This window comes from Heterocephalus glaber, unplaced genomic scaffold (assembly GCF_053883595.1).
Source record: "Heterocephalus glaber isolate CG9 unplaced genomic scaffold, H.glaber_assembly_v1.0 deba00000621, whole genome shotgun sequence".
Classification (NCBI taxonomy): Eukaryota; Metazoa; Chordata; class Mammalia; order Rodentia; family Bathyergidae; genus Heterocephalus; species Heterocephalus glaber.
The window spans coordinates 3,012,902-3,029,260 of NW_028258153.1; the positions used below are offsets into that span (position 1 = coordinate 3,012,902).

At 35.2% G+C, this 16,359-nt stretch overlaps 1 pseudogene; it reads left to right on the top strand.

Moving 5' to 3' along the window:
• Window positions 1-9,996: 9,996 nt before the first annotated feature.
• LOC101703705 (acidic leucine-rich nuclear phosphoprotein 32 family member E pseudogene) lies at window positions 9,997-10,795 on the top strand (annotated as a pseudogene).
• The last annotated feature ends 5,564 nt before the right edge of the window (window positions 10,796-16,359 follow it).

Here is a 16,359-nt window from a genome sequence, read left to right on the forward strand (position 1 = left end):
CTCATCTTTTCTATTATTGCAAAATAGAAATAGAAGGTCCCAAATCATTTTCTTCCACTCAGTAATCACTTTGAACCTCTCCAGAGAGGGAACCGCTGTGATGAGATGATAGCTATAAAAGATAACTGCACAGTATTCACAGTAGCAGGACAGGTGGATGCCAGGTGTCCAGCAGTGGCCCTCTGGAAGTCATCCTGGGGCTGTGAGGCTTTGCTGAGAAATTTAGTAGAAACCATTCTACACTCATGCGGTGTGAGCTATATGTGTTTGTGTAAGTGTGGGCGCTTGTGGAGTGTACTATCACCATGGTCATGGTTCGAGAGGAAGTACTGCATTCTACACGTTTTTTTCCTTTTTTTTTTTTTTTTGAGACAGGGTCTCACTATGTAGTTCAGGCTGGCCTTGAACTCACAGTGATGCTCCTGCCTCAGCCTCCAGAGTGATGGGATTACTGGTGTGCATCACCACCCACAGTGTACACTTCTAATAGCATAGGAGATTTATTGCGAATTATCATGTAATAAAATTCAACCTAAGAATTTATCTGATATATCTGTGATTGGAACACAACACATCAAAAATGTGGAGAAAGTGCCTTAATACTGATGATAGATATGTCTCTCATCTTTACCATATTTACAGGACTGTATGTTCCGTAAGTGCATCTTATTCATAGATGAGTCCCATGGCTTCAAGATAAGCACAGAATAGGAATTCAGTAAATATTTGTCAAATGAGTGCAAGAAAAACTAAGCACTACACATTTTGTGTATCTACTTCTTTACTAGCTTCATATTATTTTTCCTACCCTTGTGTTTCCTGTGTACTGATTTCCCTGTGGATTTACTTGATCATATTGTATTTCATGTATAGTTGTAAGTTACCTTGAATAAAATAGTAAAAGATAACATACATTATTATAATTGAAGATATCCTTTACTGGGCACCAGGAGTTCTGCTAAGTACTTCATGGTCACTTTTGAAATTCTCACACAACCTCAAGAAGTAAGTATTATTAGTTCCATTTTGCAGCAAAAAAGGAAGCTTGGAGATGTTAAGTAACTCGGTAAAATTTTAATTCTGATTTACTGTTGATTTACATTTCTTTTGGAGTATCTGCAATTGAATTACAATGAGATTACTTAAAAGTTTGGAAAGGGAAGGGCGAAAATAGTAAGACTTCTTTCTTAGTTTGTAAGCCCATGTTTTTCTATCAGCATAAGTCTTCTTGGATTTATTGTTTTGAAATATTCTTTAAAATTTTTTTTTCTGAATTTTGAGCATGTTTGATGTCATACCTTATATTAACTGCCTAGAGCATATTTGACCTAATTTTTAAACTTGCATTATTATGTGTCTGTGAAAACAAATGACTTGCTTTTCCTTAGGAAATATTTCAAAGTTATATAGTTAGTATCTTCATTTGTGTGGGAAAACAAAAATTCATCTTTAATTTAATATATGAATCCAATGGCGGCTCCACTGATCTGAAAGGCAACAATCACAAAGCTGGCTGAAGGCTTTTGAAAAGATGGTAAATAGTATTTTATTGGGAATTATTGGATTAGGACACATTTAGTTAGCTGTTATAAATCTGAGTAAAGACTTACTTTTTCTCTGTCCATGAACTTTTATCAATGGGATCATTTTCCATGCTATAAGAGTCTCATGAAAATATTCACTTTTTTCTCTTTCAGAAGTCTGCCATTCATCCCAATTTTCCTCAATATCAATAGTTTAGTTCTTATTTTGGAAAAAATTCCTTAGTTTTTTTTTTTTTTTTTTCTTCTCTACCCTCCTCCATCTCCTCAAAATGTGAAATCATCTGTAAACTTTAAGAGTGCCGTTGTGGAAATTACTCATCCTCCGAGAATTTCATGGTAATAACCACAGCCACATTCCAGATGAATTAAGTGTGCATGCATTACTGCAGCTGAAGCTCCGAAGCTCCACTCCTTCCACACCTTCCATTGTTGCTGTGTGTCATTAGCTTCTCAGATGTCACAGTCTTGCTAAATCCAGTGCGAGACACTCCTCCACTGGGCGCAGGAGATTTCAAGGCAAACCCTGTCTTTTGTTTTCTGATGAACACTAAACCATAAAAACAATCTCAGAATCATAATCTCTCTAGTAGGTTCTATAAGTAGGATTTAAAAATAGCAATGAACTTTTCTGTTTTTTTTTCTTTTTTCTTATTTGTGTTAGAAAACATGAAGGAAACCCTAGACTGGTATTATTAATGCATTTTGGAAACTTGAATTGTGAGACTTATCCTATGTTCATACTGGATCTCTTCTCATGGTACATATGATAAAAATATCTGTAAATCAAGGCAAGGTGCTAGTGTTTAAAAAAATAAATAACATTGTCTAATTATAGTTAGGAAACTTGTGTGAGTGAAAACAATGCATCTCTTGGCACAACTGTTTTAAGAACCTATGTTCTGTGAAATATGCTTGAGGGTGAAGCCATTTATTTATTTTAAGCATTAAGTACTTGAAAGAGCACTGTTTCTCTATGTTAAGATTCATGTGACTTATCACATGAGGAGCAGAAAGGATAGTAAGAGTTTTGATGGGGAACCTCCATTTTCCGAATTAGTCCTTAAAAACATGTTTTCAAATGACCAGAGGGACAAATGAACATGCATAGAAGTGGCTAAGCTCTGACTTTGAATTCCAAAGCTCTGGCTGAAAATGCCATGGTTGGACCATGCTTCCTATGAGGCTGCTGTTCATGGTAAGTTTCTTATTTTTCTTTTTTCAATATGTACATGTGCCCAGAGGCTGTTGGTAATGAGAGAATTTTAAGAAATTCATAAATTTAAAACATCCCACACTTAAAAAATTCTTTCTGAATGTGTCACCTTAAAATTCTCTTCCCTAAATCACATAAAATGAAGCAGTGTAATGGCCATGTCTTTTTAATATTCTCTCTTATATTTAATTTTATCCATCTTTACCTAATACTGGGTAACACCATGAACAGAGAAAACTGAATTGGCCATTGAGTTGAAGTGGTCAACAGTCATCTTTTGATGTTATTTCTTTGAAATGATACACTTTACATTTAATTTTGGCAGAAACACACAATTTAAAGAAATACTGCAAACTTATAGGCCTTGGCAAAAAAGTTTTTATTTTATGTTTTAAAAAGTATTTCTATGATATGAATTAACTTGCTGTATATATAAAAAAACTGTAACTCTTCAAAGAGCAAGCATCTGATCTTTAAAAACTGAGTTCATTGAGGTTAAATTGTGGTTAGGGAGTTTAAGGTAAAAGGAAAGTAAAAGGAGGTTATACTTCTTCTTATGGCAGGCAGAAGCTCATTTCCAGGGTAGAGACTCCTGAAACCCATAAAATATGTTCCAGACCCAAGGTTTGATGAATTCATGCATCATATTCGGACACTTCTGTCATAGAGAGAGTGGGGACTCGTTTTCTTTCATATATTTAATGGGGATAAAAAATATCCAAAGGATATGTGAGAGAAAAAGTTTAGGAATTAATTGAAATGAATTAAAAATCAATTTAAGAATCAGTTCTGTTCTGTGTAACACTACTGATTTTTTTTGGTAGTGGGTATCTAACTCAGGACCTTGTGCTTGTGAGCACCACTAAGCTAAATCCCCAAGCCCTGATCTACTTTTATGTACCAACCTTTACACCTTGGAAAACAAAACTTCAATCGAGGGACAAACCAAGACATGCAGAGCTCTGATGAGTCTCCGCTAAACCAAAAGCAAAACACCCACTAAACTCCAAAAGGGCAAAGATACTGAGATGGGGATTCTTAATCTTGCTATGTTATGGGCCCTTTGGCAGCCTGGTAAATGGATCTCTTTCAGTAGTCTTGTTAGTGTTTGTAAATGTATTAAACACAATACGTAGGATTATGAAGAAAGTCAACTATATTGAAATACATTCTTGATTAAAATATGTAAAAAGTACCAAATTTATTGTATAATTATACAATTGGTGTGCCTTTATTCATGCACTAAAAAACGAGAACTAGCAGAAATTTGTCATTTGGAAGAAGAATGGGCATATATGATACACTGAAGTATCTGTAAGGTTATAGTGTGATAGGAATGCACCTGTGATATCTATTGATGACAATGTCATAGAAACTGCCAATAATTCCACGGTTTATTGAAGAAAATACTTTATTTCAGATAAGATTAATGAAACTGAAGATATATATATATATTTTTTGTGTGTGTGTGTGCAGCCTTATGCACTTCCTTGCCATCTGTTGAAGATCCTTCTTGGGATTTCTGGATCCCTGGTTAGAAAACCTTGATATAAATTAGAGGTAAGGTCATTGTCACTGTTTTACCTTGGTCAAGATTGTGCCTCATGTTTTGCTCATCTTAGCAAGTGGGCAGTGTTTACTACAGGAGTTTTTGTTCCAAGGAGATTTTGACAAACAAAGTCAAAAGCAACACCTAGAGAATTCTTTGTTTGTCTTGAGGATATTGCTTAAAAAGTGCAAGAACAAGGACACAATCCCCTTCCAAAGTCCCAGGGGTACTGAATTTACTCCATTTTTGCCCACAATTTTATTCTATTGACTAGCACCATTTGAGTTGTCTTATGACATCCTAAGTTCATCTGACCAAATAAATTGCTGCAAAATCTTTAAAGAGAATAATTCATAATATATTTTTTTGGCTTGCATTTTAGAGAATGCTAGCAAAGTAGTATGCATGAAGCAGAAACTTAGTATTAACAGATTGGAAAAACAATGAAGGTATAAAATACCATCTGAAAACCTTTTTTGAGAGAAGTTGCAAATTATTTGGGTTCCTTTATTTATTCTACCGATGATAAACTAAACGGGCTATTCATAGAAAAGGGATGAGTTTTATGAAATCTTACCACTGTTGATTAGGAATAGATTATTTTGCCCAGCCACCCACTAGGTCAATGACACATCTTCACTATGTGGCCACCTATAAAGCCATCTACTCTGAGGTTCCTATGCCAGAGAACAGGCCATTCCTGAAACAGTTCATCTGTATTTTTCTGTAATCATCTTATTGTTAGAAAGTGCTTTCTCAGAGTGAGAAATACTTGTGCTCCCTTAGCTTTTAAGAACTCTTGTTGATAGAATTGGTTGCTGAGTATCAGGAGGCATGAATTTTGCCCTGAAGGTCTCTGTCTGAGACCTGCAGAAAAGAGAAAAAGCCATTGATTCTCAGTATAGCCACAGCTAAAATGGTGACAACAAAGTATCTTTAATGATCTCATGTGACTGAGTCATCATCTTTTGAAAAAGATTCTACTACAGAGTTTAGTCATGTGACTTGACTGGGCTTATGGATTTGAATCTACCCCAGTACGTCTAATACCATGAACTTGTGGAAGTGATGGACCAGCTTTTAAGTCATTTTCTGAAAAATGGAAAAAATATCTGTCTCATAGAACTTCTGGTCAAAGTTGAACTAGATAGTACAAGAAAATCACCAGGTTAGCATGTTCTTGGATACAGTAGCAGAAAGAATCAAGTCAAAATTACTCAAACAATGGGAAAGTCTGTTATCCCACCTAAGAAGAGGTATAGAGATAGAGGATATTTTAAGGTATAGCTATAGGGTTTAACAACATCATTCAGAGGCCCATGTGTTTTCTTTTTCATCTGTCTGCTTTTCCTTCTTCCTCATCATGTTACTTTTATTAAGATTTCTGAGCAGCTCCAAACATTATGACCTTACATAATATGCCCTGCAACATGTTTTCCCTTGTGTGTCATTGATGAAGATGGGTCACGTTCCTATTTCATATCCAGTCATTGGAATGGGGACACATTACTGTGATTGGTTTAAATGAATCAGGTGTTACCCCAGATAGCTGGGCCTAGTCACCCCTAATTCTTTCTTGGAAGATAGCTAATTGATTACTAAAATTTAGGTTCTGTTCCCAAGGCAAAAGTGGAAGAATGATGCTTGGAGAAAACCAACAGCATCTACTATATTACTTCACACGCTACCTTAAAATTGAGAATAAGATAGGATTGTGGTACAGTGGTTATAACACGATTCTATTTCGTATTGTATATGATCCTGAAGAAAGGGTTTATATTTTCAAGCCTCAGTTTCCCTACCTTCAAAATGCAGGTGAATGATTATGTTGATTCCTTAGTCATAAGAAGACATATGTGAGAGTTGCTTATCAATTTTCATTTAAACTCACACACGGTCTTGATATATTACATATTATGGAGTACATTTTTGAAAATGGAGTCTCTATGTTGTCCAGGCTGACCTTGAACTATTTATCCTACACTTTCATCTTCCTGAGTAGCTGGAATTACAGGGTTGCACTACCGCACACAGCTTTGCTGTGTTCTTATAAAAAATGGAAATATTCAACTTTTGTTTCAAAATTTACAATTAAACTCAGCTGTCTTGTGATTTCTCATATAGTTTTTATAAAAGACTTTTATGATTGTGTATTATAATAAACATCCAGAAAAGTGCATAAAACATAACAGTGTGGGTTAACAAATTGATGTATAATGAATACTTGTGGAATCTCTATCAATGTCAAGAAACTACTTTGCAGGTGCCCCAGAAGCCCCATGTTTTCTTATAGTCCGTAAATCAATATATGTATGTGTTTACATACGTACACAATATATGTGCACATATATACCCAGAAACATGTAACAAATATAATTTTTGGATACCAATGGTTTGCATTGTGTCATAATTATCTCAGACTACTGTGTTTTTATATTGATCATTCTTTGTATATTCTTCTATAGTAATCATTATTCAATTCATGAGTATTTATTGTACACATGTTAGGACCATACCAGGCATGAGGCTTTCTTTTCATGAAGGGACTCTAAAGTATAGGATTCTTTCCATAATTGGAAGGATTATTTTGAATTTTTAATTAATATGATTCTTCTACCATACTCCAAAGCTCAGAATTTTAGACTATTATGAACTGAAGCAAGTCACAAAATTTATAGAATGATATACCTCCAAGTTTGTTTATTTTTTCTTTTTTTACTCAAAAAGATATCTCACTTGTTGAAAAAAGAAAAGTTTTAGAAGATTTAAGTTTTAAAGTAGACATCACTTTTTAAATATCACTTCCAAATTCTGCATTATGTCTTGGTATTTGTTAACCAGTGGCGATCAAAAAGTACAGTGACTATTAAAATTGAAAAATTTGTCACAATAAGACCCATTGCCATTACTCCTCCTCAAAGTATTCCCCCTCACTTTGAATCAATCTTGCCACTTTCTGAAGCAGTTCTGGAAGTCCTCTTTTGTGTCTTTCTAAGGTACAATAAAAAAATATAGTGAACGTTGCTGCCTTGTGCCATTCAACAGAAAGGCAGATTTGCAAAAATTGTCCCTCGTGTCCTCATTCACTTTATTCACTGGATCTGGCATGAGATCTGGCTCTTCCTCAGTGTCACAATGACCATAAAAGGCAAATATTTTGAATTGATACAGGACATAAAGGTAGCCAGGACTGCACAACTAACACTCAGTGGAAGAGGACTTTGAGCACTGCTTCAGAAAGTGGCAAGGAGGATGGGATAAGTGTGTTCGAAATAAGGGGGAGTAAACATGGGCATATATCACTGCAATATGATGTCTTTAACATTTTTGGAATGATAGACTTAACAGCAATATGTCTTTTACCATAATAACTTTTTATGTAAACACACACCATATGTTTTAATCACACCTCATATTACAAATATTAAGTAGAGTTCCTAATGATTGGACTTGAGGAATTCTACTTCCAACCAAGACAGAGTAATAGGGATTGAATTTTCCCTCCTACTTGAAACAACTAAAAAACCTGGACGATGAAACAGGAAAACTTTAGATATTGTGTTGAACATTATGCCACCAAGGCTGGTGATCTCTGACAGATAGAAGGCAGAGGAGGCAATCTTTAGGGTCACCTTGCCCAGTATATCCCTTTAGAAACTCTCTAGACTGCAACATAGTGAGGGGGAACACAGAGAGCTCCCCCTACCATCTGTGATGAGACAATCTGGGCAAAACAAGGCAGCTAGAGTTGGCAGAATCCAAAAAAGTAGAGAGCTGTACAGAGATCTGAAGAAAGTCTTCCCTAATATTCAGCTCAATAGTGATCAGCACCTGTATATGAAGAAAATGCTCTAAGCTGGTGAAGAAGCACTTGAGTGGATTAGTTGAAACAACACACAGGATCAGGAAGAAGGCCTGTTCCCAATGATCAGCGTGGAAAAATCTCATAATATAGGGAACATCAGTTAGAGTCCTAAAAAGGATCTTGCCTGAGTACCAGGGCAAAATAGAACATAGACTAAATAATCTTCTTCTGCCCAACTAAGCTGAAAAGTAGGATTTGAAAGACTGAAACCATTTTCAAGTAATTCAACTGTGCCACAGAGTAAAATTTAAGAATATGTATATTTTTGGCTTGAAACAACAAATTATTATTTGTCATGAATCTGTGAATTGACAGGGCTCAGCTGGGGAGTACTTTTGCTCCTTGTTCACATTGTTCATGTGTTTTTTTCTTTTTTCAATTTTCATGTTTCATTAGTACATGTTTGTATTACATAATGATTACATTCCTTGTGGAGAATTAATACATCTACATAACACATCTTAATTCTTTATTTTCCATTAATTTTATTGGTACATTTTAGGTATACAATACAGTTACATTCATCATTGGGAATTTGTACCTTTACGTGATGTATCTTGGTTCTTATTTTTTCCCCATTCCCCTGCCCTCCCTTCACCCCCCCCACCCTTCCCTATTTACAAAGAGTTTGGTTCCATTTTTTCCTTTTGCTTCTTTCCTTTCCCCTACCCCTCCTACTTCCCCTACTCCTTTAGGCCTTTTCTTCCTATAAAACTCAAGAATATTTATAGGAATACAGATATATACAGCACTCAACAAGGTCAAGTTCAAGTAATAAAAAATTGCTAGACATGGAAAGAAAGCAGTTAAATGCTACTAATAGTAAGGAGAAACAAAATCAGATAATAAAAATAGACTCAAAATGACAAAGGCATAGAATAGACAAAGACATTTAAAAACTTATCATTACTATATTCTGTATACAGAATATAGTATACAGAAGAAACTAGAAAGATTGAACATGTCATGTAGAGGCAAAACATATACAAATGACTGAAATCATATGTCTAGAGATAAAAAACACAGTATCTGAGATGAAAAATATACTGAATGAGATTAACCACAGTGCAGAGTACGCATTACAGAAGAAAAGAATAATGAATTTGAAGACATAGTAATAGAAACTATTTAAAATGGCACACAAAGAAAAAGACTGACAAAAAGAAGGGGAGATCAGCAGTAGGCTGTGGAACATTTCCAGTGGACAAACAGCATGCAATTGTAGCGTTTGTGAGAAAAGATATGGGATAAGGAAGACAAGAAAATATATATTTAAAAAAATAATAACTGGAATTTTAAAAATGTGATTAAACTCTTTAGTGCTTATTGTTATACCTACTTCAACTCATTTCATAAATGAGCTAAATTTTTGAAAAATAACTAGCTATTTTTCTCTCTTTTTGTTTTCAGAGAATGATGGTTGTAAAACTAACATTGTATTATTTTGAATAAGATAATGTGAAACTATATATAGAGTACACATTTTAACTGGTTATACTCTGTTGAAAATTATAAACTTAATTCTTTAATTGAAATGTAATTGAAAATAAATTTACTATGATTTATCTTAAGTAATAAAAATAAAGCAGGTGTGTTGGCCAGGAATTGGGAATGAAATAGCCCTTTTGGGCATCGGCGGAACCCCACAGGAGGGAGCGGCTGTCTCCTCGAGAGGAAAGGCGCACCCCTAGGACTAATTTCCTAGGCTCCCCAACAGGACACAGAGATGAGCTCACCAGGTGGAGGATTGCGCGAACCCGAAGAGACTACAGAAGGAGGACTGCTGTTCTTGGTGTCTCTTCTGTCTCTTTCCTTTGCTGGGTGACAGAATTAGTCCTTGATAATTGCCTGTGTGTCAATGGGGAAATTGAGGGCCTGAATGACACTTTTAAAGAACTAGAATTTCAAAGTATGGCTAACGTGGCATTAAGTTCACTGGCCCAGCTTCCCAGCCTCAATAAACTTCAGAAGTTGGAGCTCAGTGACAATGCAATTTCTGGAGGATTGGAAGTGTTGGTGCAGAAGTGTCCCAACCTTACCTCTTTCAATCTGAGTGGAAACAAAATCAAAGATTTGAGCACAGTAGAAGCTCTGCAAAATCTTAAAAATCTAAAAAGTCTGGATTTGTTTAACTGTGAGATCATAAACCTGGAAGATTACAAAGTATTTTTGAACTGCTGCAGCAAATCACGTACTTAGATAGATATGATCAGGAAGATAATGAAGCCCCAGACTCTGAAGAGGATGATGATGAAGATGGAGATGAAGATGATGAAGATGAGGCTGGTCTCCCTGAAGGGTATGAAGAGGAAGAGGAGGAAGATGAGGATGAAGATGAGGAGGAGGATGAAGCAGGCTCAGAACTGGGAGAGGGAGAAGAAGAAGTGGGCCTCTCATACTTAATGAAAGAAGAAATTCAGGATGAAGAGGATGATGATGATGACTATGTTGAAGAAGGAGAAGAGGAGGAGAAAGAGGAAGAAGAAGGTCTTCGGGGGGAGAAGAGGAAACGAGATGCCAATGACGAGGGAGAGGAGGAAGAGGACTAGGTTACTCTAAGGGCACATTCCCTAGTGTTCCTGGGTGTGCAATCGAGTGGTCACATCTTTGTTCCTTCCTGTATGATAGCTGCTCCCTGCAGAAGATAACGTGCAACTTTTTATAGGAAAAGTGTGGTTTTACTATTTTTGCCTTATCATTCCAATTAAGATTGACTAGTCTGTTAAAGATCAGATTGTATGTAGAGAAAAATTTTTATTGTTCCCCACCATTGTGAAATTCTCTAGCAATTTATTTAGAATCTTAATTTTTCTAATTCAAGCACACTGTATTAGTCATTTTTAGCTCATAATTAAACATCACTTTTACACAGGTGTAGTTTGGTGCATTTCATTCATAAGATTTTAAAGTTATTTATAAATTAACTGAAATTATAGTCAGCTGTAATATGGAATGACAAAAGTCTCTTGAATGATAAGTTCATTATTTTTTTAGAAGTGATGCAGTGACTTACTGGCTAAGGGTATTTGGATGCTTGTTACACGAGTTAAGCTGGAAAGCAGATGCGGGATAATACAGGTTCTATTCAGCAGTGTATTTTGTGGATATTTTGGGGGGTGCTATTCAGTAATTAATGTAGTTCATGGATTTTGTGGTGACTGATAAGATGTTACTTTTTAAGGAAAGATTGCTTATACTAAGTCTGAGGCATGCAGTGAGCCCTTTCCTGAGATGCCAGTGGTTGTTCGTTTTGTTTTAGGTTCCTGTTCTTTCTCCTCTTAGCAACTTCCGTGGTCTCCTTCCCTTCTTGTTTCACTCATCTTTCTGTCCCAGCAGAAGGTTGGGAAACTTGTGGATTCCCAGAAAACCTTTAGTCTCATACCTCAGTCACGTTTTCAGACCTGTCCAGATTTAAATAAGTGAGGAAGAAATTGAGTATTTTTTGAGATCTGAATATTGTTGATACAGTTTTATTCAACAGATTCTACTTACTGTAAATGTTTCTGGGTTGACAACATGGGAGACTATTATTAGGATGAAGAAACAAGAAACAAGGGAGGCTTTTGGAAGTAGTATTAATGTTTCTCAAAAATCTAGGGCCAGGGATTTAGCTCAGTGGGTTTGACATCTGCTGCGCAAGCACAAAGACCTGAGTTCGATTCCCGGTACCAAAAAAAAAAATCTGAACCATTGCCTGTTGATAATTAAATTTAAATTGGCTTCCCAAAGGATTTGGATACCAACCCTGTGAAGTATTTATAGTTTTTCTCAGTAGAACTTTAATTATTCTTCCTGTAGTTTTAACACTTTACCAGATATAACATTTTTGGAGTATGGTAGGTAGTTGAAAAAATGTTTGAAACTAAATATTAAGGGTTATTTTCAAGCTGATGCTCATTACAAATAGAACAATATTTGAGATAAGTATGAGTGTGTGTTTATATGGCTACTAAACAGACCCTGACAGGGGACAAGTCCCTCTCCCTTTTTATCAAGGAGGCGCCATGTCCAAGGCATTGGCCGTCTGAAATTTTCTTCTCTTTGTTTTGAATATTTGTAAGTTTTTAAAAAGTGTCAGCAAATTGAAGTTATGCTTCTCTACTGGGACACATTCAAACCAGTATGGTATTGCTGCTGCTTTTTTAGTTTAAAATGGAGGACTTGGCGTTTTTAAAATAAAAATTATGAAGTTATTTGTGGAGAAACAAAAAGTTACACAACTGGCTGAAAACACTGGGGATAAATTTATCAGGGCCCAGAATCTCCTAACATTTTCCCCCTAATTTAACAATTGGAATGCCCTGTTTAGTCCCTAAGGTTTCTCACTGGATACTATGCCATCTTAGAAGATACTTATTTTTAAAATTAAATCTATATATTGACTTTCTTATCAATCATTTTATTGTGCAATCATAATTAGAGTTCTTTGGTTTGAAAACGACATTTAGAGCCTCCAGATAACTTTTAAGACTTATGGGCCGGGGATTTAGCTCAGTGGTTCTGGCGCCAGCCTCACAAGCGTACAGTCCCAAGTTCAATCCCCGGTACCAAAAAAAAAAAACAAACAAAAACTTTTAAGACTTATGTAGCTTTGTGGGTGGTATTTTCATGCAAATAAGTAAGGGTGAGTTTTATATTTTGTAGAAGTTTGGGGTCCTATTTTAATGCTCTTTGTATGGCAGTATGTATATAATGTGTTAAATTCCTCAAGAACCTCTCCTTTAAAACTTTGAAGTTAATACTTTTGTGCAACTGTGTTTTTAATAAAGCCATGACAGTGTTAAAAACAAATTTTAAAAATGCAGTACTCCTGATCATTCTTTTTTATTGTTTCTGATTATTCCCAGTTTTTTCTGTGACTGCTGTAACTTAAAGTTTTTGAAACTGAATTGCTTCAAATAAATTGAATATTTGTTATAATGAAAATAAATAAATAAATAAATAAAAATAAAGCAAATGGAAGTAGTGGAAGTAAATTGACACAGATAAAACTTGAAAACTGTGAATTAGAAAACAAACAATAATACTGATTTAAAGCCCATTTCTATTGAAAGATAAACAGTAAAAATACCCTAGGTATGTGTTATTAAGACAAAAAGAAAATAACACATAACATTAAAAAATTATAAAGAAGTTATATTCACAGTAGTAAGAAAAAGTAAATAATTATAAAGATCATTATACCAACCTCATATCAATTACTTTTACATTCTGATAAAATGGATGTGACATAAAACAATGGAAAGAGTTGACCTAGGCTTGATTTGTCATATTTTGGAGTCACTGTATGAAGTGATTTATCAAATGCTGAAAGCAAACTAACAAATGTATTAAGGCAATACTAATAAATTTTATGTTAGTTATTTGAAGAAAAATAGTATATGCAAATGTAAATGTGTTAATCAATTTGGAGTTTGAAGTGAAAATAGAAAATAACTATTTTGTGATAAATTTATTGTATTTGCAGTTTTATAAATTTGTCAGATTACTAAAACAATAGATAAAGATACATGTTATGGTTTAGATCTAAAATGTCTCTTATTTATTAGAGTGATTGGACCATGGTGTGTCATGTCGATCAGTGGATTCATCCATAGCAAAATGTGCTGCCAGGCAGTGGAGTCTGGACGGAAATGGTGGATCACCGGGACAGTGACCTAAAAGGGTGTATCTTCGTCCTTGCTTCCTCTCTTTTCTCTCTGCTTCTCACCCATCATGAGATGAGCAGCTTTCCTCTGACAGAGTTTCCGCCATTCCCTTCCTGCCTTGGAGCCAGCCAACTATGTGCTGAATCCTCTAAAGATGTGAGTCAAAATAAAACCTCTCCTCCTTTAAATTGTAAGCACAGGGTATAGTATTCTAACAACAAGTGACTAGGACAGACATTAGGAATCATTTACCAGTCGCTCCTGTATCTAATTTAGCCAAGAAATTTTTTCTCCAAAAAAATATCTGTGCACTTGTGTAAGCAATCAGAGTAACAAAAGGCCCCAGCTTTTGTCTGAGTGACCCAGCAAAAATGAATAGGCACTGGTGTTATGACTTGTATCTAGATGCCCTCCCCGCAAAATTTCATGTACTTGTAGGTGAGGACTTTTAGAGCTGGCCGTGTCTAGGGTGGGTGATACTGGAATTAAGTGTGTGGTATTAAATTAGCCCACTTTTGATATATCATAGTTCTGGGTGTGGATAATGGGAAGGCTCCCCCTGGGTGTGGATGGCACCATCCAAAAGGCTTCTAGCCTGGATGGGATAAAAAGGAAAGGGAAACTTTCTGCTGCTGTATGCTGCCCACTACCTTCTGCCTGCCAAGCCATAGCTTTTTTCTCCTTTGCCAGACCATTCAGTTTTGGAGCCATCTGACTATGGTCTGAAACTTCTACAAACTGTGAGCTGAAATAAGCCTTTTCTCCTTTAACTTGTGGGTATCAGGTATTTTGTCCCAGCGACAAGAAAGTAACTAAGACATTTTTTCCCCATTTTTCCCTTATCCTGCTCAGCACAGGACTGCCATTGAAGGGGCTCTGATTAGTAGAACACATCAAACATTAATATCTGTATATTTACCAGAATGAGATATGAAATGAGAATGATATAAAATTATATGAATGAGATATGAAAATATGGTCAAATTGTATAAAAATTTCACTTTTAAAAATATTTCTATGCTATCACTCTGAGAGGCTGAGCCAATAGGACTACAAGTTCTATCCAAATCTAGGCAAATTAGTAACTTAGTAAGACCTTGTCTCAAATAAAAAGTTAAAAACAAAGGTGTAGCTCAATGTGAAGACTTTTGGTTCAACCCCTAGTGCCACAAATAACACTAATAATAATAATAATAATAATAAAACTTCTATGAACTTATTTTTACATTTCAATAATTATAATTGCACATCAAAATCTGAACTAATAATTCAAAAACTCTAGAAAATAAGCTTTTCCATTAGATAAGAAAATAAATCCTAGTGCTTATTTAGACAAAAAGCAGACCATTATTCTTTAAAATTAGTAACCAGGCTCTCAATACTGTTTTTCCTTCTCTGGACAAACTTCTTTCCTGTCATGATTCGGCAGCACATATAATAAACTTCTTTCCATGTTAATAATTTATGCAAGTCTGTATTCCATAGCAAGGTGGTTAAATTTAGTTGTCTCATGGATCTATTATTCTGTATATGACACAATTTCAAGACCTGCAAGTAGCAATTCAAATATCAGAATGTGTCCATGTGGGTTTTCATTCTTTTGTTACTGTCTTGTGCAATTATAAAATGTATTTTGATTGAGGACTTAAAAAGAATAAGATGCTAGGTTCAAGCAAAAAAAATACAAGCTCTCAATAATGAATGTAACTGTATTGTATACCTAGAATATACCAATAAACTTAATGAAAAAAAATGTGATTAAAAACTATACATTCAAAGATATAAAAACAGAAACAAATTCCAAGCACAAGAAACATGAAGAAAATTACATCAAAATGCATCACAGTCAAATTGCTTAAAACCAGTGACAGGCATTTTCCCTCCCTCATTCCTTCCTTCACACACTCACACACACACACACAGACACACACTTACATGGTTAGAGTGACATTCTTTCTGTCCCCAGCAGTTGGTTTGATTAAAACTATGCATTTGCTTTGTATAACAACAGAATGATAATTTTTTATTTTAAAAGTTAATTCATCTGATCTGGTTTGTAATCGCATATTCCATGAACCATAAGAACTTAAACTCAAAAGAGACAGCTGTTTCCCTGTTCTTGCTTGGGAACCAGGCTCCCAGCAAATGTTATACATGCACATACAACACTGCCTTTAAGCCCTTGATGATTATCTACAGCAATTCAGATGACAGCTGGTGTCTCCTTGATTAGACCTTTCACGAAAACTCTTTAAGTGTTAGGAAATAAAATGGTAAGAATGGTCAGCCTCTTTCATGAAGGAAAGAATTCTTATTTGGGTCAGGCAGTCATTGAGTAGCAGTACAGTCATTTTCCAGTGCAGATGGTATAGGTCAGCACAGCTGGACCATGGACTGGATCCTAGAGATCAGCTTGTCTCTTTCTTTATAAAACAAAAGAAGAACAGAAGCCCCTGGGGTGCTTGATTAATTTCCTGATTCTTGGTTAGGTTCTATATCCAGATTAGATTTTAATTTCCAGATTAGAAATCACTGACTTC